Below are 24,896 nucleotides of genomic sequence, written 5' to 3'. Positions count from 1 at the left end.
TCATGGAAGGAAGTGGGTTTTGTGTTGTGGGTTGGATTCATGATTTCATAGTGAAGAAAAGTAATAAAATGCAAAGGTGGTGTAGTTTGAAGTGTTAGTTAAAGGTTGTTTATGGGTCCGTAGGTGGTCCTTGGTGGTGGAAGTAGTGAGGTTGGTATCATCTTGAACCGAATAGAAGTTGAGCAGGAGGTATGCAAATCGTAGGTGATGGTTATGGTTATGGTTATGTGGGTTTTGTTTGTGTATCATAAAAGTGGATGAAGATGCTAGGTTCAAAGGTGGTTTGTAAGATGGTCGATACAGTAACGAAAGACGAAGCAATAGTACATAAGTGGGTTTCATCAAAGAGCATAGATGAAAAGAAGGTGGTGGCTTTCTTTGATGGTTATAGTGACGGTGGTGTTTGAAGATGATCCAAGGTGAAAGGTGATGATTGTGGTTTACAACATGAAGATGAAGAAGCAAGGGAGAGAGAGTGATTGCTTAAGGTGGTTTGGTAATCGATACTAGGAACAAAGAGAGTAGACAGTTAAACAATTTAGTGATGTTATGGTTCTGTGAGCTTTGACACCCATGTCATGTAGATATATATAATATATATATATATAAAAATATCAAATTGTAAAGCAATCAACAAACAACAATCACGCTAACCTAATCAATCAATAATAGTAACTTCTTCAATTCAATAATCGAATCACGGATATTACTATTTCTTCAAGTGAATTTGTTAGTTAATAGGGTGATGACACTGATGAGGTTGACAGATAATAAGAAAAGGTTATGATGTATATATTATATATCATTAGTGTGAGTATGGGTTTAAAATTAGTCGAAATTTTCCGGGTCGTGACAGTACCCACTCGTTAAAGAAATTTCGTCCCCGAAATTTGATAGAGATCGTCATGTCTAACAATAAGAATGTTTTTCATGACGAATATGAATAATGTTTTATCATTTTCGATTAATATAGATAAAACAATTCGATCATGCGAAGCGTATGAGTGAAGCTATTACAAAAGAGTGAAATGAAGTGATTAACTTCTGATATAGTCAAGGTTGATTTTTAGAATTCAAGGAATTTAAAGAAATCTTCTAATTAGAAAGAAAATGTAATCGCACGATTTATTAGCAGATTGTCGGAGTTACGGAAGAATAGAAATATCAAGGAAATATTTCCGTGATATGCTTAGAAATTAAGTAGAATGAAAGAGTCGTGTAACATGTCACATGATAACGTTAGGATATATAAATCATCACGTTCCATTAGAAACTTAGCATGACTTACTGTAATATAATTACGTTGGCCAAGCGCATTATATTATACTAACTCATGCTTCAATTCCCAACACTTCTCTAAAAATCATCCATAATTTAACTTGAATTTTAAAGAATATAGAAACTAAAACAGTTTCTTTTAGGATGTAACACAGATAGCACAAAGAGATAGATAATTTCGGACAAGAGTATTTATGAATATATCTTCAGAAATATCAAATATATTTATGACGATATTTTGGAATTTCTAAGATCGAAGGTTGATGAAGAAAATCCTTCCGCATGGATTTAGATTAAGTAGGAGCAAGATATTCGTTTAAAGGTTACTGAATCATCTGGATTTGTTAAGTACAGGTTTAGTCTTTGTGATTTGTTCACAATCTCCTTCATGGTTTGCTCAATTCGTTTCCAGTACCAGTTTTTCTTTTAAGTGTTTCCAACACTCCAATCCTTATCATCAAACTTTTGTCCATTAAGACCATCTACAACTTTTGCTGCTTCATCAGCATTTTCAGAACTCAGAGATCTGTCTCGTAAGCTAAAGGGCTTTTCAGAAATTCAGAGATTCCGAATTGAAATTCATCGGTCCAGAAGATACACGTCATATATAGATATATAACTGTTGACGTAAGAACGCTGCGAAATTCGAGAATTAATGATTAATGCTTCCCGGTTTTTGGTATGGCAATTATCGCTACGAGATATCGATGAGTACATGATAAGACTTCAATAGATAAATATAGTGACTTGTCGGAGAGATTTAAGCCAAGGAGCAACAAGGTTGCTGCTACGTCTGCTGGCAATATGATGGAATATAAAAGGTTTTCCGGTAATGATGATGAAGAGCAACTTATATATCAAAGTTATAATATGGTTTGTTCGAATGAAAAGTCGAAGTTGATTTGTTGAAGCTGTGACAAAATTTGGCTACCTTGGAAAGGGATTGCAAAGTGATTTTCGGTAGTAACATCGCCAAAGGAGCTAGCGCAGATACGTGTTAAACCTTTACTCAGGTTCCAAGAGTTTTCAGGTGCATAACTATATGCATAAATTTTTTTCTTCCGTAGATGAAGTGCGGTTGGTTCATCTTTTCGATTGAGGTGTTTTCAAGAATAATGATAGGTTTGGACGTAGATAGAATTTGTCAAGATACAAATGAGGTTTAAGATGAAATCAAGTGGCAACTTGAAGAATTATTTAGTTTCATATGTTATAATCAATATTTTAATTCATTTTAATTGTCCAAAGTTAGCAGTCCAATAGTCTGATTGTCCAATGGTCCAATAATTTCATATATAAATTAAATATATAATATTCGAATTAATTAATACGTATCGTGACCCGTGTACCGGTCTCAGTGTCGATCACAACTCAAACCATATATATATTTTGGAATCCACCTCAACCCTGTATAGTCAACTATAGAGTGTCTATGGTCGTTCCAAAATATATATATAGATGGGTCGATATGATAGGTCGAAACCTTGTATACGTGTCCCATTATTTAAAGTGCGTAAAAGTAAATGACAGAAATCAAATGACGATAAATAAAATTGCGAGAATGTAAATTGCGAGAATGTAAAGTGCGAGAATATAAATTGCGATAAATAAAATGTAACCAGTTAGCTAGGAACAGTTAGCTAGGAATAGTTAGCGTGGAATCTTAACAATATTTCAATTAGTTAATCCGTTTGTTTCTAACAAATTTTATTTTGTCCAATGTTTTCTTCATCATGCCACTTGTTGAATTTTGATAGATCAAAATCCAAATATGAAATTGAATTTGAATGAAAATAGTTGTTCTTCGGTGAACGGATACGTATATATGCGGACTTGAGCAGTATTGTTAATGACTGCTGAATTAGAACTGAAGAGTGTACAGTGTAACTTATTAATGTGAAATTTAAATATTTCTCGGGTATTACCCACCCGTTAAAATATTTTCATCATTAACAGTTTGTACAAAAGAATTTTTAATTACAATCTTTATGAAAATATACTTGCATATATATTTTCTTCAGATATAATCATGGATTTAACGAGTCAATAAGATATTAAACTCATTTGATTTATCGTTAGTACTAGATTACATGATCTCTAAAACATTAGAGATTACATAATCGTCATGTCGAACGAAGATTAATGAGGTAGAACGATACGTAAAGCGAAGATAATCGATGTAGAACGATATGTAGAATGAAGATAAAGTAGATAGAACAATACGTAGAACGATGATTATGCTCGAGGTACAGAATGAGATGTTGAGGCATGTGATGTTGAAACTTGAGTGTTGGTGGTACTGTTGATGTCGGTGATATTGCTGAAACTGTTATGTTTTGCACCATATTCTCCAAATTGATTCCTCGATCGCGAAGTTCGTTAACTTTTTCTATTACTCCATGATGATTGTCGGTTGGAACGAGCGAATGAATAAGGTTTAGAATTTGAAATAGAATATAATCGTGACGAGATATTCGGGAACTGAAAGGGAAAAGGTGTTTCGAACAAGTTCGCCGGTAAGTGTTTCGGGTTCTTCGTCGAGGGTGCAGGTTGGTGGGTGGAAAGGATCGCGTTCTTCTTGTCTCCATTGATTAAATCGACTACGATCACATCAGATGAATTTGGAATGGATGACTGGGTGATTCATTCTGGTGACGCTGCTTTCGGAGCTTAGGTGAAACTCCATATCGGAATCCGAGGGACTTAATCTAATGGTGAGTTCCATTTCGTTCAATTGAATAAAGGATTTTTCGATATGAAGTGATTTTCGGATATCGGATGATATTCTAATTACATAGAATACATATACATAGTACAGAAGATCCCGTAGATTACGAAAGGATTTAAGGAAATGTGTAAGATAAAGTCTACAGTAACATATATGCTAAGATATGAATTTATCTATACACTATCTATCAAATAAGTGCAGGAAGTCGTGTCTAGACCTAAGAATGATAAGCAGATAATTTTCCACTAGGAATGACAAACAATACTTATAATATGCAGCTAAGGTCGAAGTCCAGACTCGCTAATGTATCCTAACAACTATCAGTTAGACACACTAATGCAAGACCTGGTTCTCTAGGACCAACGCTCTGATACCAAATGTAACAACCCGTCCTTATCCACCTGGATAAAATCATCAACATCTGGTCCCATTGCGATGATCCACTCCAAGTAATGTCCTTAAAATGAGCAAATGCACAGCGGGAGACTTAATTCGTACCTGAGAATAAACATGCTTAAAAGTGTCAACCAAAAGGTTGGTGAGTTCATAGGTTTATCATAACAATCATTTCCATTATTTTAATAGACCACAAGATTTCATATTTATAAACATAATACACTCGCAAGTGTATGAAAAGCATTCTAAGCAGTGGGCACCCGGTAACTAGCCTTAACAAGAGTGTGTACCCCTGAGTTATAATAATATGTGCACCGAATCAAGTGCGTTCCGTTAACCTCGAAGTACTAAACACCCATTCTTCTAGTTTAGTAGTGACTAGAACAACATCTGGGTGGGGGTGTAAAACCCGATAGATCTATCTTTAGGATTCGCGCCTACCAGTTCATAAACCAATAGTTAAAGTTACCAAGCTAGGGGATTTTTGATTCAAACCCATGTAGAATTAGTTTTAGTACTTGTGCCTATTTCGTAAAACATTTATAAAACATCGCATGTATTCTCAGTCCCAAAAATATATATTGCAAAAGCAATTAAAAGGGAAGCAAATGAAACTCACCATACTGTATTTTGTAGTAAAAATACATTTGACGTCATTTATCAAGTATAGGGTTGGTCTTGAATTCACGAACCTATATTATTCATATATATTAAAACATATAATAATATTCAAACAAGTTTATATATTAAGATTATTAATATACTTATTATATTAATAATGTATATCTTTTATTAATAATTAATTTCAATATATTTTTTTTTCTATGTATTTTAAATCATTAATATTTAAATTACAGTAAGTTAATCTTGGAATCATTTGTTATTGTAAGTTCTTTAAATTTGCAGTTTCTTAAATCTCTTACCATTGAATCAAAGAACTTATTTTAGAATTATATTTCAGACTTATCAAGCCAATTAAGGTAATAGCTTTAAAAAAAAAAAAAAACTTAACAACTTTAAGTTATCTATTTTTAAGAAACACATTTTCATTTTAATGGGTTCAAGAAATAAGGTTTCCTTTAAAATTACACCTTAAATAATCTTGTGATATTTATGCCTATACATTAAATTTTAACAGTCCCACATCTCTTTATAACTTCAAAAGGTCATGTTTATATAATATTTACTTCTTAACCATATTCATAAACTATTATAGCATAACATGTAAAAATGTAAGTCATAGTATTTATGTGATACCTTGGGTCGTTTAACGAAGAACAAGATAAAAAAAACGTTTAGCTTCGGTTTGCATTAGCGATCCACTGGCAGAAGCCCAAGTGAGGCCCACTCGTACAATAGTGTTACCAGCCCAAGTGAGGCCCACTCGTACAATATTAGCCCTAAGCGAGCTCAACCAATCCATTCCTAATACTACATCAAAGCTAGGAATAGGTAACACTAAACAAGTCACCGGGAAAGACTTCCCTTCAATCTCTATACGAACCCCAGACACATATGTTGTGACGGGTGTGATCTTACCATCGGCTACTTCTACACTAACCGGCTTGGGTAACACAGTAACTGGTAATTTCAATTCAGCACAGAAATCTAGGGACATAAAACACCTATTGGCACCACAATCAAACAATACGCGAGCATGTATTGAGTTGATTAGAAACATACCGGTGATCACTTCGTCGGTTGCCACAACATTCTCAATCGACATCTGAAAAGCTCTAGCCTCTGTGGTTGGAGGGTTCTTCCTTCTGCCCACTCGAGGCAGTTGACCCTACGGCTGATGCTGAACGCGCCCCGGACCCTGACCCGAAACTACCACTCTTCGATGGACAACTAACTGCACGATGCCCTGGTTTATGACAACTCCAACACACACTATTCGGATACGGACATGCTGAAGACTCATACCCAACCACACCACACTTTAAGCATCTTCTTGTAGCCTCAGAACACTGTACACTATGAGAAGATCGACACGTGTGACACCAATTCCCTTTACCTGATCCAGATCCAGAACTACTCTGGCCACTTTTACCCTTCGATTTAAACCCACTAGACTTCTTGGATTTAGATCCTGATTGACCAGATACTTGCCCACCTTGTTGTAGCACATTGCTAAACATTCTGTTTCTGGCGGCCTGAACATCACTTTCCACCATCTTAGCCATCACAACAGCTTAAGACAACGATGTAGCTGTTCTAACAAAAGTTCAGTACTCTGGCAAAATGATATTAACAAAATGTTGGATACGAGACGCTTCGTCTGGCACCCATTGTTGTACAAACTTCAGTTTATCCATATACTTCTCTACTACCTCATCGATCGTCATTTGAGGTGTCATCTTCCTTTCAAGAAATTCAGTCTTGATTCGGTTCATATCAAACGGATTACAATACTGTTCACACACCTTCCCATGAAACTGCTCCCACGTGATCATACTCACTTGCTCTTTTGGTATACTGGAAATCAAAGAATCCCACCAAATCATAGCCCTACCTTCCAACATTCGACTAGCATATGTTACTTTCAGCTCGGGTTCATAATGGCACGATTCAATTACCCTTTCAATTTCTCGCAACCAATTGAGAGTTACAGTCGGATCAGTACTTCCAGAGAACTCAGAGGGTTTGCAATCACGGAAGTTCTTATAAGTACACTTTTTGGGTGGTTGCATGTAAGGTTGTTGAAACATTTGCATTTGGTACGGGTTCATCATCATGGGATTTTGGTAAGTAAAAGTGTTTTGCGGTGGCATATAGTATTGGTTAGGTATTTGATTCTGAAACTGGTTCTGGTGCACATTAGGTATCGTTTGGGATTGCGCAGTTGGGAATCCAGGTGGTGTATCATCATTTCCAGAATGCCTCGCTAATTCAAGCTCATTAATTTTGTCTTCAGCCTCTATTAGCTTACTTTCTAACTGGAGGATGTAACTACTCTGATCATCATCAGACTCAACACCCTCTTCTAGTGCTCTAAATGTTCCGGGGTTGGATGGGCCAGTTTCATTTCTATCAGCCATACCTGTGCTATAAAACAGCTTACACAAAAGCTTAGTGGATTACAGTTAGTTCAATCACAACTAACACACGTTTATCCTATTTTCACTTAGCCCCCACTCCCACAGACATGTTTGACTTGCCTAAGGGTTTGGGAACAAAATACGCGCACGTACTTGCTGCCAAACCATGCTATGATACCAACTTGTAACACCGGCCATTTTTTTTAAACACACAGCGGAAGACTTTATTTACAAACACAATATATGTCACGTCATTACATTAATCCGTGTAATTACGTTTAAGTTTACACAACGGTGTTACGTTATTACAAAACATTATTTATACGAAAGTCCACCTCAGAGTAGGGTGGTCAAACATGTCTTCTGCATCAATACCCATCCCGACTAGCAGTACCTAAACCTGCAAAGGGGGAAACATGTGGGGGATTAGCGCACCGCTAAGTGAATGGAATCTATCTAACAGATATAGCTTAAGCCACACACAAGCTATATACTAACAACAACACTTGCTAACTACCAACTAGCATACAATAAGACAATACGAGGATCGGCGGCTTGTACGAGCACACGACTCCCAGCTGATCGGGCCTGAGTCTACCGATAGTCCCTGCTACTCAATTCACAGTATAGTTATCCAGATGCAGGGGGTGCATCGTTCACACTATACTCCACAATTAGTAGCCTATGGACCCAACCTCCCCTAGGCACGGTTGACCTCATACGGACTCTAACCTCTCCTAGGCACGGTCTCGAATCCCAGTCTCCCTAGGCCCGACTGGTGCCATTCACACAGTGTACACAAAATTCACATACAACATCAGGCAATGATATTATTATTCTATCATAGCAATTCCTACACTATGCATGGTAAAAGAGTCAACCACAGTAGCATGATATGCTACTTAAACTCTATCCGTAGATAGACCCACTCACCAATTACCGCAACTGCTCAGTTATTATTTCTGAGCTTCCTCCTTATCCTTATCTCCTGAGAACAGCAAAAACCAAGTTAGAATAGTGTTCCCATCAAGATTAGACACACTGACAGCGAATAATAGCAAATTAGTAAAAAATATGCACTTTCAAAATTTACATCCTGAACACCAAAATACAAACGGGCAGCATAACGGCTAGAAAAAGGCACTTTGGTAAAACATTCTGCCCTGGACACACAGTCGGTCGACTGACACTTACAGTCAGTCAACTGTCGACACAATCGGTCGACTGACCTTTCCAGTCGGTCGATTCATTGGGTAATACATCAATCGGCCGAAGGTAAATCTCAGTCGGTCGGTTCACTAAACAGTCGGTCGGTTGAACCCTCAGTCGGTCGACTGTCGACCGACAGTCGGCCGACTGTGTTCATCTTCCTCAGAAACTGAACAAAGGCTACAGACTTCACGAGGAAATCCTCAAATCTCGATCTAGAGCTCGTTTTAAACACCAAAATCGGCCACAACTTGTTCACTACTTGTTATAGACTCAAAACCCACAACAATTTGACCATAACAACACTTAAATCACTTGTTTTGACACAAATTCAAGCTTTTTACAAAACTCACACAAAAGCATGAATTTAACAACGAATTAAACACAAAAACACATGTTACTTACCTTGATAGACTCAGTAAACGATAACAAACACGATTCTAACACCAATTTGAGCTCAAGATCAATGTTTGAGGATTAGGGTTTGAAGAGGTGGAAGTTAGGTACGGGAGTGAAGAATGAATTTTCTGGAAACATCACAAAATAAGCAGGTCAAAGCTTATATATTTGTGTTAAACACAATACCCCATCACACACGGGTATTTACCAGTTATCTGATATCTTTCGCACATGATTAGGTAACCCAATCGAGGTCCAAATAAAATAAAAAAACCTGTTCTGGAACCCTTGTCACAAACTGGACACAACACAAATGTAATAAAACACTAATAAAATAATTAAAATAAAAGCACTTAAGACTAAGCACAAACCCTAAGGGCAAAATAGTCCACTTATAACTAGCCCGGGTTTCAGTCTGTTACACTTAACATGTTTGATATTGTGTGATAGATGTCTACCTCTAGCACAAATCCCATTGACTCACCTAATAATAACGAAGAGTCGAATATATATTGGCAAGATTCACAAGTTCCCGAAGAACCGGAAGAAGAGGAAACGGAACCGGAAGAAGAGGAACCGGAAGAAGAGAAAACGGAACCGGAAGAAGAGGAACCGGAAGAAGAGGAACCAGAAGAAGAGGAACCGGAAGAAGAAGAGGTTCCGGAGGGGGGAATAGTAGGAACCACAGAAAACCGGTCAAATAAAAGAAAATCCTCAACCAATGGACCAAAGTTAATAATGGTCAATGGTGTTTCTGCTAAGGAAGCAAAATATTGGAAAAATTACCAATTTTCCGATGAATCGGATCCTGATGAGGATTCCGATGATGTTATAGAAATTATCCCGACCCAATTTAATGAGGCAAAAGAAAATAATAAGGGAAAAGGCATCAAAATAGAGAAATCTGATTTTGACCCCGACGAACTTTATATGTACCGTCAACACCCGTATTTTCAATATTGTGACAATAACCCGGGAACCTCTAAACTACCAGGTTTTTCCAAACCAATGTGGAAAACGACGGCTCGTATTAGAGGAACATCATATATCCCTAGAAAATTAGAAAAAAGAACCAAGTCCGAAGAAGAAGAAACCAGTGATTCAGATTAGAGGGGTGTGAGCATGTTGTGTAATAAATGTATTGTAGTGTGCTTGTACTTTTATGTTCTATGTAAAAATTGCTTGTATTGTTTGTTATTACGAATCTAATCCTTGTCTATTTTACAGTATAAAAACAAAATGGACGTTAAGGGTAGACAACCGAATATTTTAGAAGACCTACCAGAGGATATGATTGAGGAAATCTTGTCTAGAGTCGGTCAGAATTCATCAGCACATTTAGTTATGGCGAAATTAACTAGTCAAACATTTGAAAGACTTTCCAGAAATGCCTTAGTTTATAAAAGGCTTTCCTTTGATAGGTGTGGTATATCACATTGGGGAGACTTTAAGTTACACCGTGTTTTCTTTAAAGCGTTAAATGCGGGGAACCCAAATGCAATTTTACGCTACGGGTTAAGAACCTATTTTGACTCAACATATCCCAACATAGGATTTCGTGAATTAGAAAGAGCTTCTAACATGCAACATAAAGAAGCATGTTATGCTTACGGGTTAGTGATGTTCGCTTCTTATCAAAGTGAGAAAAAGAACATCGGATTGCAGATTTTAAATAAAACTTTCCCACAAGTGACGGATTCAGTAGTTGGGGTGAGAAACAAGGTTTTTAGATTATTACGGAGCTGTTGGACATTACAAAACCCTCGTCCTTTTGATGACATTACAACATGCTGGCTAGCTAATGGTCATAACAGTTATTTTCCACAAGACCAACGATGGGAAGTCGTCTTAGTAAAACCAGAATGCCTGACTTGTTTCTAGACTTATGAATTACGTGTCTTTATTTCCTTTGCTGAACAACTTGCGTATTAACTAGATTTATCTTCAAAACTGTCCTGTATCATAGTGTACTATATTTCATGTTATATGTAATATAGCGAAGTTGTAAGTTTGAAGAATATTTGTATGTGATATATTATTATAATCAGTTTTTCATATGGAATTGTAGTAGTTGAATTGTATATTAGCTACTAAGTATGAACTTAACGGGTAGGTAGTACCCGAATTTAAACTTATAAAACGCTAATATGAAGAAAAAGCTTTTATAAATGAGTTCATATTATGCTACGAGATACTATTGACTACTCTTAATATTCTATAAGATTAAATTGTTTCATTTGTCTATTTTGAAGGAAATGGCACCGACTACTCGACACACCTTGAATATGAGCGAAGAGGAATTTCGTGCCTTTCTTGCTTCAAACATAGCCGCAGTACTGGCCGCGCTACATACCAACATTAACTCTGAATCTAGCAATACAGCTAACGGCACAAGAAATCGTGTAGGATGCTCCTACAAGGAATTCACTGCCTGCAAACCTTCAGAATTTGATGGGACCGAAGGACCAATCGGATTGAAACGATGGACCGAGAAAGTTGAATTGGTGTTTGCCATAAGTAAGTGTGCTGAAGGAAATAAAGTAAAGTACGCTACGTATACCTTCACAGGTATTACGTTAACATGGTGGAATACCTATCTAGAGCAAGTGGGACAAGATGCTGGTTACGCGCTACCGTGGTCAGCATTCAAGCACTTGATGAACGAGAAGTACCATCCCAGAACCGAGGTCAATGAGCTCAAGTCAGAACTTAGAGGGTTACGAACACAGGGATTCGATATTACTTCGTACGAAAGACGATTCACAGAATTGTGCCTATTGTGTCCGAGAGCATTCGAAGATGAGGAAGAGAAGATCGACGCGTTTGTGAAAGGGTTACCGGAGAGAATCCAAGAAAATATAAGTTCACACGAGCCTGCCTCCATACAAAAGGCATGTAGAATGGCTCACAAACTAGTGAACCAGATTGAGGGAAGAATTAAAGAACAGGCGGCCGAAGAGGCCAACGTGAAGTTAGTCAAAAGAAAGTGGGATGAAAACGGTGATAAGAGTCACCAAAACAACAATAACTATCCCAACAATCGCAACATCAATCGCAACTACAATAAACGGCACAACAACAACAACTACAACAATCATCCCAACAACAACAACAATCAGAAGCAGCTATGCCAAAGGTGTGAAAAGTATCACTCGGGGTTCTGCACCAAATTTTGCAACAAGTGTAAAAGAAATGGTCATAGCGCGGTGAAGTGTGAGGTCTACGGACCAGGGGTTAACAGTACGAAAGGAACAAATGGTGTCAGAATGAGTAATGGCGGAGCAAGTAGTGTCGGAGCAAGTTATGCCAATGTAGTTTGTTATAAATGTGGAAAACTGGGCCACATTATTAGAAATTGTCCGAACCAGGAGAACACGAATGGACAAGGCCGCGGAAGAGTTTTCAATATTAATGCGGCAGAGGCACAGGAAGACCCAGAGTTTGTTACGGGTACGTTTCTTATTGACAATAAATCTGCTTACGTTTTTTTTGATTCGGGTGCGGATAGAAGGTATATGAGTAGAGATTTTTGTGCTAAATTAAGTTGTCCATTGACGCCGTTGGATAGTAAATTTTTACTCGAATTAGCAAATGGTAAATTAATTTCAGCAGATTATATATGCCGGAATCGAGAAATTAAACTGAGTAGCGAAATATTTAAGATTTTTTAATACCAGTAGAGTTAGGGAGTTTTGATGTAATAGTTAGCATGGACTGGCTGAAGGAGATGAAAGCAGAGATCGTATGTTACAAAAATGCAATTTGCATTGTACAAGAAGAAGGAGAACCCTTAATGGTGTACGGAGAAAAGGGCAACACGAAGCTACATCTTATTAGTAATTTGAAGGCATAAAAACTAATAAGAAAATGTTGCTATGCTGTTCTAGCACACGTCGAGAAATTACAAACTGAAGAAAAGAGCATCAATGATGTTCCCGTCGCAAAAGAATTTCCCGATGTATTTCTGAAAGAATTACCGGGACTACCTCCACATCGATCTGTTGAATTTCAAATAGATCTTGTACCAGGAGCTGCACCAATAGCTCGTGCTCCTTACAGACTCGCACCCAGCGAGATGAAAGAACTGCAAAGCCAACTGCAAGAACTATTAGAACGTGGTTTCATTCGACCAAGCACATCACCATAGGGAGCTCCTGCTTTGTTTCTCAAGAAGAAGGATGGTACATTTAGGTTGTGTATTGACTACAGAGAGTTGAATAAACTTACCATCAAAAACCGTTATCCACTGCCGAGAATTGATGACTTATTTGATCAACTACAAGGCTCGTCGGTTTATTCGAAAATCGATTTACGTTCTGGATATCATCAAATGCGAGTAAAAGAGGATGATATTCCAAAAACTGCTTTTAGGACGCGTTATGGTCATTACGAGTTTATGATTATGCCGTTTGGATTGACTAACACACCAGATGTGTTCATGGACCTTATGAACCGAGTGTGTGGGCCATATCTTGACAAGTTTGTCATTGTTTTCATCGATGACATACTTATTTACTCAAAGAATGATCAAGAACATGAAGAACATTTGAGAAAAGTGCTAGAAGTATTGAGGAAAGAAAAACTGTACGCTAAGTTTTCAAAGTGTGCATTTTGGTTGGAAGAAGTTCAATTCCTCGGTCACATAGTGAACAAAGAAGGTATCCAGGTGGACCCGGCAAATATCGAAACCGTTGAAAAGTGGGAAACCCTAAAAACTCCGAAGCATATACGTCAATTTTTAGGATTGGCTGGTTACTACAGAAGATTCATCCAAGATTTCTCCAAAATAGCAAAACCTTTGACTGCATTAACGCATAAAGGGAAGAAATTTGAATGGAAGGATAAACAAGAGAAGGCGTTTTAGTTATTGAAGAAAAAGCTAACTACGGCACCTATATTGTCATTGCCTGAAGGGAATGATGATTTTATGATTTATTGTGACGCATCAAAATAAGGTCTCGTTTGTGTATTAATGCAACAAACTAAGGTGATTGCTTATGCGTCTAGACAATTGAAGATTCACGAGCAAAATTATACGACTCACGATTTGGAATTGGGTGCTGTTGTTTTTGCATTAAAGACTTGGAGGCATTATTTATATGGGGTCAAAAGTATTATATATACCGACCATAAAAGTCTCCAACATATATTTAATCAGAAGCAATTGAATATGAGACAACGCAGGTGGATTGAACTATTGAATGATTATGATTTTGAGATTCGATTCCACCCGGGGAAGGCGAATATGGTAGCCGACGCTTTGAGTAGAAAGGACAGAGAACCTATACGAGTAAAAGCTATGAATATAATTAATCGTACTAACCTTACTACTCAAATAAAGGAGGCGCAACAGGGGGTTGTAAAAGAAGGAAAGTTGAAGAATGTGATGCCCAAAGGATCAGAGAAACATCTTAATATTCGGGAAGACGGAACCCGATATAGGGCTGATAGAATTTGGGTACCAAGGTTTGGAGATGTGAGAGAAATGGTACTTAAGGAAGCACATAAAACCAGATATTCAATACATCCCGGAGCGGGAAAGATGTATAAAGATCTCAAGAAATACTTTTGGTGGCCGGGTATGAAAGCAGATATTGCTAAATATGTAGGAGAATGTTTGACGTGTTCTAAGGTCAAAGCTGAACATCAGAAACCATCAGGTCTACTACAACAACCTAAAATCCCGGAATGGAAATGGGAAAACATTACCATGGATTTCATTACTAAATTGCCAAGGACTGCAAGTGGTTATGATACTATTTGGGTAATAGTTGATCGTCTCACTAAGTCAGCACACTTCCTGCCAATGAGAGAAGACGACAAAATGGAGAAGTTGGCACGATTGTATTTGAAGGAGGTTGTCTCCAGACATGGAATACCCGTCTCTATTATCTCTGATAGGGATGGTAGATTTGTTTCAAGGTTCTGGCAGACGTTGCAACAAGCATTGGGGACTCGTCTAGACATGAGTACTTCCTATCATCCACAAACAGATGGGCAGAGTGAAAGGACGATACAAACGCTTGAAGACATGCTACGAGCATGTGTTATTGATTTCAGAAACAGTTGGGATCGACACCTACCGTTAGCAGAATTTTCCTACAACAATAGTTATCATTCTAGCATTGAGATGACGCCGTTTGAGGCACTTTATGGTAGAAAGTGCAGGTCTCTGATTTGTTGGAATGAAGTGGGGGATAGACAGATTACGGGTCCGGAGATAATACAAGAAACTACCGAGAAAATCATCCAAATTCAACAACGATTGAAAATCGCCCAGAGTCGACAAAAGAGCTATGCGGATAGTAAAAGAAAAGATATAGAGTTTGAAATTAGAGAAATGGTCATGCTTAAGGTTTCACCTTGGAAAGGCGTTGTTCGATTTGGTAAACGAGGGAAACTAAATCCAAGGTACATTGGACCATTCAAGATTATAGATCGTGTCGGACCAGTAGCTTACCAACTAGAGCTACCTCAACAACTCGCGGCTGTACATAACACTTTCCACGTCTCAAATTTGAAGAAATATTTTGCTAAAGAAGATCTCACTATTTCGTTGGACAAAATCCAAATCAATGAAAAACTTTAGTTCATTGAAGAACCCGTCAAAATAATGGATCGTGAGGTTAAGAGACTTAAGCAAAACAAGATATCGATTGTTAAGGTTTGATGGAATGCTCGTAGAGGACCTGAGTTCACCTGGGAGCGTGAAGATCAGATGAAGAAGAAATACCCGCATCTATTTCCAGAATATTCGTCAACACCTTCAACAGCTTAAAATTTCGTGAAGAAATTTATTTAACGGGTAGGTACTGTAGTGACCCGAACTTTTCCATGTTTATATATATTAATTAAGATTGATATTTATATGACTAAATGTTTCCAACATGTTAAGCAATCAAACTTGTTAAGACTTGATTAAATGAAATAAGTTTCATATAGACAATTGATCACCCAAGTTGACCGGCGATTCACGAACGTTACAAATTTTTAAAAACTACATGTTGTGGTATATATAGACATATATATGGTTGACATGAGATTATGATGAGTAAGTATCTCACTAAGTATATTAACAATGTGTGATATACATAAGAAATGAGATTACTAAGTTAAGAAACTCGAATTGATATATATAACGATTATCTTTATGATAATGTCTACTAAATACATATGTATCATATTAAGATATTGATACACTTGGTTAATTATGTTAACTGATAAGTAAATATATCATTAAGTGTATTAACAATGAACTACATATGTAAAAATAAGACTACTAACTTAATGATTTTTAAACGAGACATATATGTAACGATTATCGTTGTAACGATATTTAACTGTATTTATATCATACTAAGATATATTATATATCATAATATCATGATAATGTAACAATTTAACATCTCATTTGATATAATAAACAATGGGTTAACAACATTTAACAAGATCGTTAACCTAAAGGTTTCAAAACAACATTTACATGTAACGACTAACGATGACTTAACGACTCAGTTAAAATGTATATACATGTAGTGTTTTAATATGTATTCATACACTTTTTAAAGACTTCAATACACTTATCAAAATACTTCTACCTAACAAAAATGCTTACAATTACATCCTCATTCAGTTTCATCAACAATTCTACTGGTATGCACCCGTATTCGTACTCGTACAATACACATCTTTTAGATGTATGTACTATTGGTATATACACTCCAATGATCAGCTCTTAGCAGCTCATGTGAGTTACCTAACACATGTGGGAACCATCATTTGGCAACTAGCATGAAATATCTCATAAAATTACAAAAATATGAGTAATCATTCATGACTTATTTACATGAAAACAAAATTTCATATCCTTTATATCTAATCCATATACCAACGACCAAAAACACCTAAAAACACTTTAATTCTTCAATTTTATTCATCTAATTGATCTCTCTCAAGTTCCATCTTCAAGTTCTAAGTGTTCTTCATAAATTCCATAAGTATAGTTTCTTAAAAATCAAGAATACTTCCAAGTTTGCAAGTCTACTTCCAAGCTTTCTAATCCATTCCAAGTAATCATCTAAGATCAAGGAACCTTTGTTATTTATAGTAGGTTATCTTTCAAATTCAAGGTAATATTCATATTCAAACTTTGATTCAATTTCTACAACTATAACAATATTATTTCGAGTGAAAATCTTACTTGAACTATTTTCGTGTCATGATTCTGTTTCAAGAACTTTCAAGCCATCCAAGGATCCTTTGAAGCTAGATCCATTTTTCTCATTTCCAGTAATTTTATCCAGAAAACTTGAGGTAGTAATGATGTTCATAACATCATTCGATTCATACATATAAAGCTATCTTATTCGAAGGATTAAACTTGTAATCACTAGAACATAGTTTAGTTAATTCTAAACTTGTTCGCAAATAAAAGTTAATCCTTCTAACTTGACTTTTAAAATCAACTAAACACATGTTCTATATCTATATGATATGCTAATTTAATGATTTAAAACCTGGAAACACGATGAACACCATAAAATCGGATATACGCCGTCGTAGTGAAACCGGGGGCTGTTTTGGTTTGGATAATTAAAAACTATGATAAATTTTGATTTAAAAGTTGTTCTTCTGGGAAAATGATTTTTCACATGAACATGAAACTATATCCAAAAATCAAGGTTAAACTCAAAGTGGAAGTATGTTTTCTAAAATGGTCATCTAGACGTCGTTCTTTCGACTGAAATGACTACCTTTACAAAAATGACTTGTAACTTATATTTCCGACTATAAACCTATACCTTTTCTGTTTAGATTCATAAAATAGAGTTCAATATGAAACCATAGCAATTTGATTCACTCAAAACGGATTTAAAATGAAGAAGTTATGGGTAAAACAAGATTGGATATTTTTGATCTTTTTAGCTACGGGAAATGTTTAACAAATCTATAGAAATCATATCCTAGCTAACTTATATTGTATTATACATGTATTCTAATATATTATGTAATCTTGGGATACCATAGACACGTATGAAAATGTTTTGACATATCATATCGACCCATGTATATATATTATTTGGAACAACCATAGACACTCTATATGCAGTAATGTTGGAGTTAGCTATACAGGGTTGAGGTTGATTCCAAAAATATATATACTTTGAGTTGTGATCTAGCCTGAGACATGTATACACTGGGTTGTGGATTGATTCAAGATAATATATATCGATTTATTTCTGTACATCTAACTGTGGACAACTAGTTGTAGGTTACTAACGAGGACAGCTGACTTAATACACTCAAATCTTTAAAACATAATAAAAATGGTTGTAATTATATTTTGATCATACTTTAATATATATGTACATATTTGTATAGGTTCATGAATCGATCCTTGGCCAAGTCTTATTTCCGAGGAAGGAAATATCTGTGAAAGTGAGTTATAGTCCCACTTTTAAAATCTAATATTTTTGGGATGAGAATACATGCAGGTTTTATAAATGATTTATAAAATAGACACAAGTACGTGAAACTACATTCTATGGTTGAATTATCAAAATCGAATATGCCCCTTTTTATTAAGTCTGGTAATCTTAGAATTAGGGAACATACATCCTAATTGACGTGAATCCTAAAGATAGATCTATTGGGCCTAACGAACCCCATCCAAAGTACCGGATGCCTTAGTACTTCGAAATTTATATCATATCCGAAGGGTGTCCCAGAATGATGTGGATATTCTTATATATGCATCTTGTTAATGTCGGTTACCAGGTGTTCACCATATGAATGATTTTTATCTCTATGTATAGGATGTGTATTGAAATATGAAATCTTGTGGTCTATTGTTACGATTTGATATATATATATAGGTTAAACCTATAACTCACCAACATTTTTGTTGAATTTTAAAGCATGTTTATTCTCAGGTGAATACTAAGAGCTTCCGCTGTTGCATACTAAAATAAGGACAAGATTTGGAGTCCATGTTTGTATGATATTGTGTAAAAACTGCATTCAAGAAACATATGTCGATGTAATATATTTCTATTGTAAACCATTATGTAATGGTCGTGTGTAAACAGTATATTTTAGATTATCATTATTTGATAATCTACGTAATGTTTTTAAAACCTTTATTGATAAAATAAAGGTTATGGTTGTTTTAAAAATGAATGCAGTCTTTGAAAAACGTCTCATATAGAGGTCAAAACCTCGCAACGAAATCAATTAATATGGAACGTTTATAATCAATATGAACGGGACATTTCATAAAGTGCGTAAAATAAATACATAATTTAAATGACGATAAATAAAATTGCGATAATTAAATTGCGATAAATAAAATGTAATCAAATCGTAACAATAGACCACAAGATTTCATATTTCAATACACATCCCATACATAGAGATAAAAATCATTCATATGGTGAACACCTGGTAACCGACATTAACAAGATGCATATATATAAGAATATCCCCATCATTCCGGGACACCCTTCGGATATGATATAAATTTCGAAGTACTAAAGCATCCGGTACTTTGGATGGGGTTTGTTAGGCCCAATAGATCTATCTTTAGGATTCGCGTCAATTAGGGTGTCTGTTCCCTAATTCTTAGATTACCAGACTTAATAAAAAGGGGCATATTCGATTTCGATAATTCAACCATAGAATGTAGTTTCACGTTTGTGTCTATTTTGTAAATCATTTATAAAACCTGCATGTATTCTCATCCCAAAAATATTAGATTTTAAAAGTGGGACTATAACTCCCTTTCACAGATTTTTACTTCGTCGGGAAGTAAGACTTGGCCACTGGTTGATTCACGAACCTATAACAATATATACATATATATCAAAGTATGTTTAAAATATATTTACAACACTTTTAATATATTTTGATGTTTTAAGTTTATTAAGTCAGCTGTCCTCGTTAGTAACCTACAACTAGTTGTCCACAGTTAGATGTACAGAAATAAATCGATAAATATTATCTTGAATCAATCCACGACCCAGTGTATATGTATCTCAGTATTGATCACAACTCAAACTATATATATTTTGGAATCAACCTCAACCCTGTATAGCTAACTCCAACATTCACATATAGAGTGTCTATGGTTGTTCCAAAATATATATAGATGTGTCGACATGATAGGTCGAAACATTGTATACGTGTCTATGGTATCTCAAGATTACATAATATACAATACAAGTTGATTAAGTTATGGTTGGAATAGATTTGTTAACAATTTTCACGTAGCTAAAATGAGAAAAAATTATCCAATCTTGTTTTACCCATAACTTCTTCATTTTAAATCCGTTTTGAGTGAATCAAATTGCTATGGTTTCATATTGAACTCTATTTTATGAATATAAACAGAAAAGTATAGGTTTATAGTCGGAAAAATAAGTTACAAGTCGTTTTTGTAAAGGTAGTCATTTCAGTCGAAAGAACGACGTCTAGATGACCATTTTAGAAAACATACTTCCACTTTGAGTTTAACCATAATTTTTGGATATAGTTTCATGTTCATAATAAAAATCATTTTCTCAGAATAAAAACTTTTAAATCAAAGTTTATCATAGTTTTTAATTAACTAACCCAAAACAGCCCGCGGTGTTACTACGACGGCGTAAATCCGGTTTTACGGTGTTTTTCGTGTTTCCAGGTTTTAAATTATTAAGTTAGCATATCATATAGATATAGAACATGTGTGTAGTTAATTTTAAAAGTCAAGTTAGAAGGATTAACTTTTGTTTGCGAACAAGTTTAGAATTAACTAAACTATGTTCTAGTGATTACGAGTTTAAATCTTCGAATAAGATAGTTTTATATATATGAATCGAATGATGTTATGAACATCATTACTACCTCAAGTTTAGTAGGTAAACCTACTGGAAGTGACAAGAAATGATCTAGCTTCAAAGGATCTTGGATGGCTTGAAAGTTCTTGAAGTAGGATCATGACACAAAAACAAGTTCAAGTAAGATTTTTACTCGAATTAAGATAGTTTATAGTTATAGAAATTGAATCAAAGTTTGAATATGAATATTACCTTGAATAAGAAAGATAACCTACTGTATATAACAAAGGTTTCTTGATCTTGGATGATTACTTGGAATGGATTAGAAAGCTTGGAAGTAAATTAGTAAACTTGAAGGGATTTTTGAAGTGTTCTTGAAGTGTTCTTCCTGTGATGATTATAGCTTGATTCTTGAAGTGATTTTTGATGAAGATGATGATTAACTACTAGAAAAATACGTTCATAATAGTGTGTGTGTGTGTGTTGAGAGAGAATTAGAAAAAGAATTGGAAGTGAAATGGAGTGAATGATGAGTGGTAATTGGTGAGTGGTGAGTGGGGTTAAAAGGAGTTCTAGTTAGTTGACTAGCCCTTGGTAGAAGTTAAAATTGATTAGTCATACATGACATAATCAAGAGTGGAATCCCATGCTAGTTCCTATTGGTATATACTCATAGTAAGTACGTTTTGAAGCTGTGTATAATACGGATAAGAATACGACTAGAATTCTTGATGAAAGAAAAGAATGGAAAAGTAACTGTAACCATTTTCGTTAAGTATGAGTGTTTTGATATATGTCTTGAAGTCTTCCAAAAGTATTTTAATACATCTAAATACACTACATGTATATACATTTTAACTGAGTCGTTAAGTCATCGTTAGTCGTTACATGTAAGTGTTGTTTTGAAACCTTTAAGTTAACGATCTCAATTAATGTTGTTAACCCATTGTTTATTATATCTAATGAGATGTTAAATTATTATATTATCATGATATTATGATATATTAATATATCTTAATATGATATATATACATTTAAATGTCGTTACAACGATAATCGTTACATATATGTCTCGTTTCGAAATCCTTAAGTTAGTAGTCTTGTTTATATGTATATAACTCATTGTTAATATACTTATGGAGATACTTACTTATCATAATCTCATGTTAACCATATGTATATCCATATATATATCGTCATGTCATTTTTACAAGTTTTAACGTTCGTGAATCGCCGGTCAACTTGGGTGGTCAATTGTCTATATGAAACATATTTCAATTAATCAAGTCTTAACAAGTTTGATTGCTTAACATGTTGGAAACATTTAATCATGTAAATATCAATCTCAATTAATATATATAAACATGGAAAAGTTCGGGTCACTACAGTACCTACCCGTTAAATAAATTTCGTCCCGAAATTTTAAGCTGTTGAAGGTGTTGACGAATCTTCTGGAAATAGATGCGGGTATTTCTTCTTCATCTGATCTTCACGCTCCCAGGTGAACTCGGGTCCTCTACGAGCATTCCATCGAACCTTAACAATTGGTATCTTGTTTTGCTTAAGTCTTTTAACCTCACGATCCATTATTTCGACGGGTTCTTCGATGAATTGGAGTTTTTCGTTGATTTGGATTTCATCTAATGGAATAGTGAGATCTTCTTTAGCAAAACATTTCTTCAAATTCGAGACGTGGAAAGTGTTATGTACAGCCGTGAAATGTCCCGTTCTTATTGATTAAAAACGTTCCATATTAATTGATTTCGTTGCGAGGTTTTGACCTATATATGAGACGTTTTTCAAAGACTGCATTCATTTTAAAACAAACCATAACCTTTATTTCATCAATAAAGGTTTAAAAAGTTTTATGTAGATTATCAAATAATGATAATCTAAAATATCCTGTTTGCACACGATCATTACATAATGGTTTACAATACAAATATGTTACATCGAAATCAGTTTCTTGAATGCAGTTTTTACACAATATCATACAAACATGGACTCCAAATCTTGTCCTTATTTTAGTATGTAACAACGGAAGCTCTTAGTATTCACCTGAGAATAAACATGCTTTAAACGTCAACAAAAATGTTGGTGAGTTATATGTTTAACCTATATATATCAAATCGTAACAATAGACCACAAGATTTCATATTTCAATACACATCCCATACATAGAGATAAAAATCATTCATATGGTGAACACCTGGTAACCGACATTAACAAGATGCATATATAAGAATATCCCCATCATTCCGGGACACCCTTCGGATATGATATAAATTTCGAAGTACTAAAGCATCCGGTACTTTGGATGGGGTTTGTTAAGCCCAATAGATCTATCTTTAGGATTCGCGTCAATTAGGGTGTCTGTTCCCTAATTCTTAGATTACCAGACTTAATAAAAAGGGGCATATTCGATTTCGATAATTCAACCATAGAATGTAGTTTCACGTACTTGTGTCTATTTTGTAAATCATTTATAAAACCTGCATGTATTCTCATCCCAAAAATATTAGATTTTAAAAGTGGGACTATAACTCACTTTCACAGATTTTTACTTCGTCGGGAAGTAAGACTTGGCCACTGGTTGATTCACGAACCTATAACAATATATACATATATATCAAAGTATGTTCAAAATATATTTACAACACTTTTAATATATTTTGATGTTTTAAGTTTATTAAGTCAGCTGTCCTCGTTAGTAACCTACAACTAGTTGTCCACAGTTAGATGTACAGAAATAAATCGATAAATATTATCTTGAATCAATCCACGACCCAGTGTATACGTATCTCAGTATTGATCACAACTCAAACTATATATATTTTGGAATCAACCTCAACCCTGTATAGCTAACTCCAACATTCACATATAGAGTGTCTATGGTTGTTCCGAACTATATATAGATGTGTCGACATGATAGGTCGAAACATTGTATACGTGTCTATGGTATCTCAAGATTACATAATATACAATACAAGTTGATTAAGTTATGGTTGGAATAGATTTGTTAACAATTTTCACGTAGCTAAAATGAGAAAAATTATCCAATCTTGTTTTACCCATAACTTCTTCATTTTAAATCCGTTTTGAGTGAATCAAATTGCTATGGTTTCATATTGAACTCTATTTTATGAACCTAAACAGAAAAAGTATAGGTTTATAGTCGGAAAAATAAGTTACAAGTCGTTTTTGTAAAGGTAGTCATTTCAATCGAAAGAACGACGTCTAGATGACCATTTTAGAAAACATACTTCCACTTTGAGTTTAACCATAATTTTTGGATATAGTTTCATGTTCATAATAAAAATCATTTTCTCAGAATAACAACTTTTAAATCAAATTTTATCATAGTTTTTAATTAACTAACCCAAAACAGCCCGCGGTGTTACTACGACGGCGTAAATCCGGTTTTACGGTGTTTTTCGTGTTTCCAGGTTTTAAATCATTAAGTTAGCATATCATATAGATATAGAACATGTGTTTAGTTGATTTTAAAAGTCAAGTTAGAAGGATTAACTTTTATTTGCGAACAAGTTTAGAATTAACTAAACTATGTTCTAGTGATTACAAGTTTAAACCTTCGAATAAGATAATTTTATATGTATGAATCGAATGATGTTATGAACATCATTACTACCTTAATTTCCTTGGATAAACCTACTGGAAAATAGAAAAGTGGATCTAGCTTCAATGGATCCTTGGATGGCTCGAAGTTCTTGAAGCAGAATCATGACACGAAAACAAGTTCAAGTAAGATCATCACTTGAAATAAGATTGTTATAGTTATAGAAATTGAACCAAAGTTTGAATATGATTATTATCTTGTATTAGAATGATAACCTACTGTAAGAAACAAAGATTTCTTGAGGTTGGATGATCACCTTACAAGATTGGAAGTGAGCTAGCAAACTTGAAAGTATTCTTGATTTTATGAAACTAGAACTTTTGGAATTTATGAAGAACACTTAGAACTTGAAGATAGAACTTGAGAGAGATCAATTAGATGAAGAAAATTGAAGA

Source organism: Rutidosis leptorrhynchoides, chromosome 6 (assembly GCF_046630445.1).
Source record: "Rutidosis leptorrhynchoides isolate AG116_Rl617_1_P2 chromosome 6, CSIRO_AGI_Rlap_v1, whole genome shotgun sequence".
Classification (NCBI taxonomy): domain Eukaryota; kingdom Viridiplantae; phylum Streptophyta; class Magnoliopsida; order Asterales; family Asteraceae; genus Rutidosis; species Rutidosis leptorrhynchoides.
The sequence above is the reverse complement of the archived record's forward strand: the minus strand, read 5'-3'. Positions refer to the sequence as shown.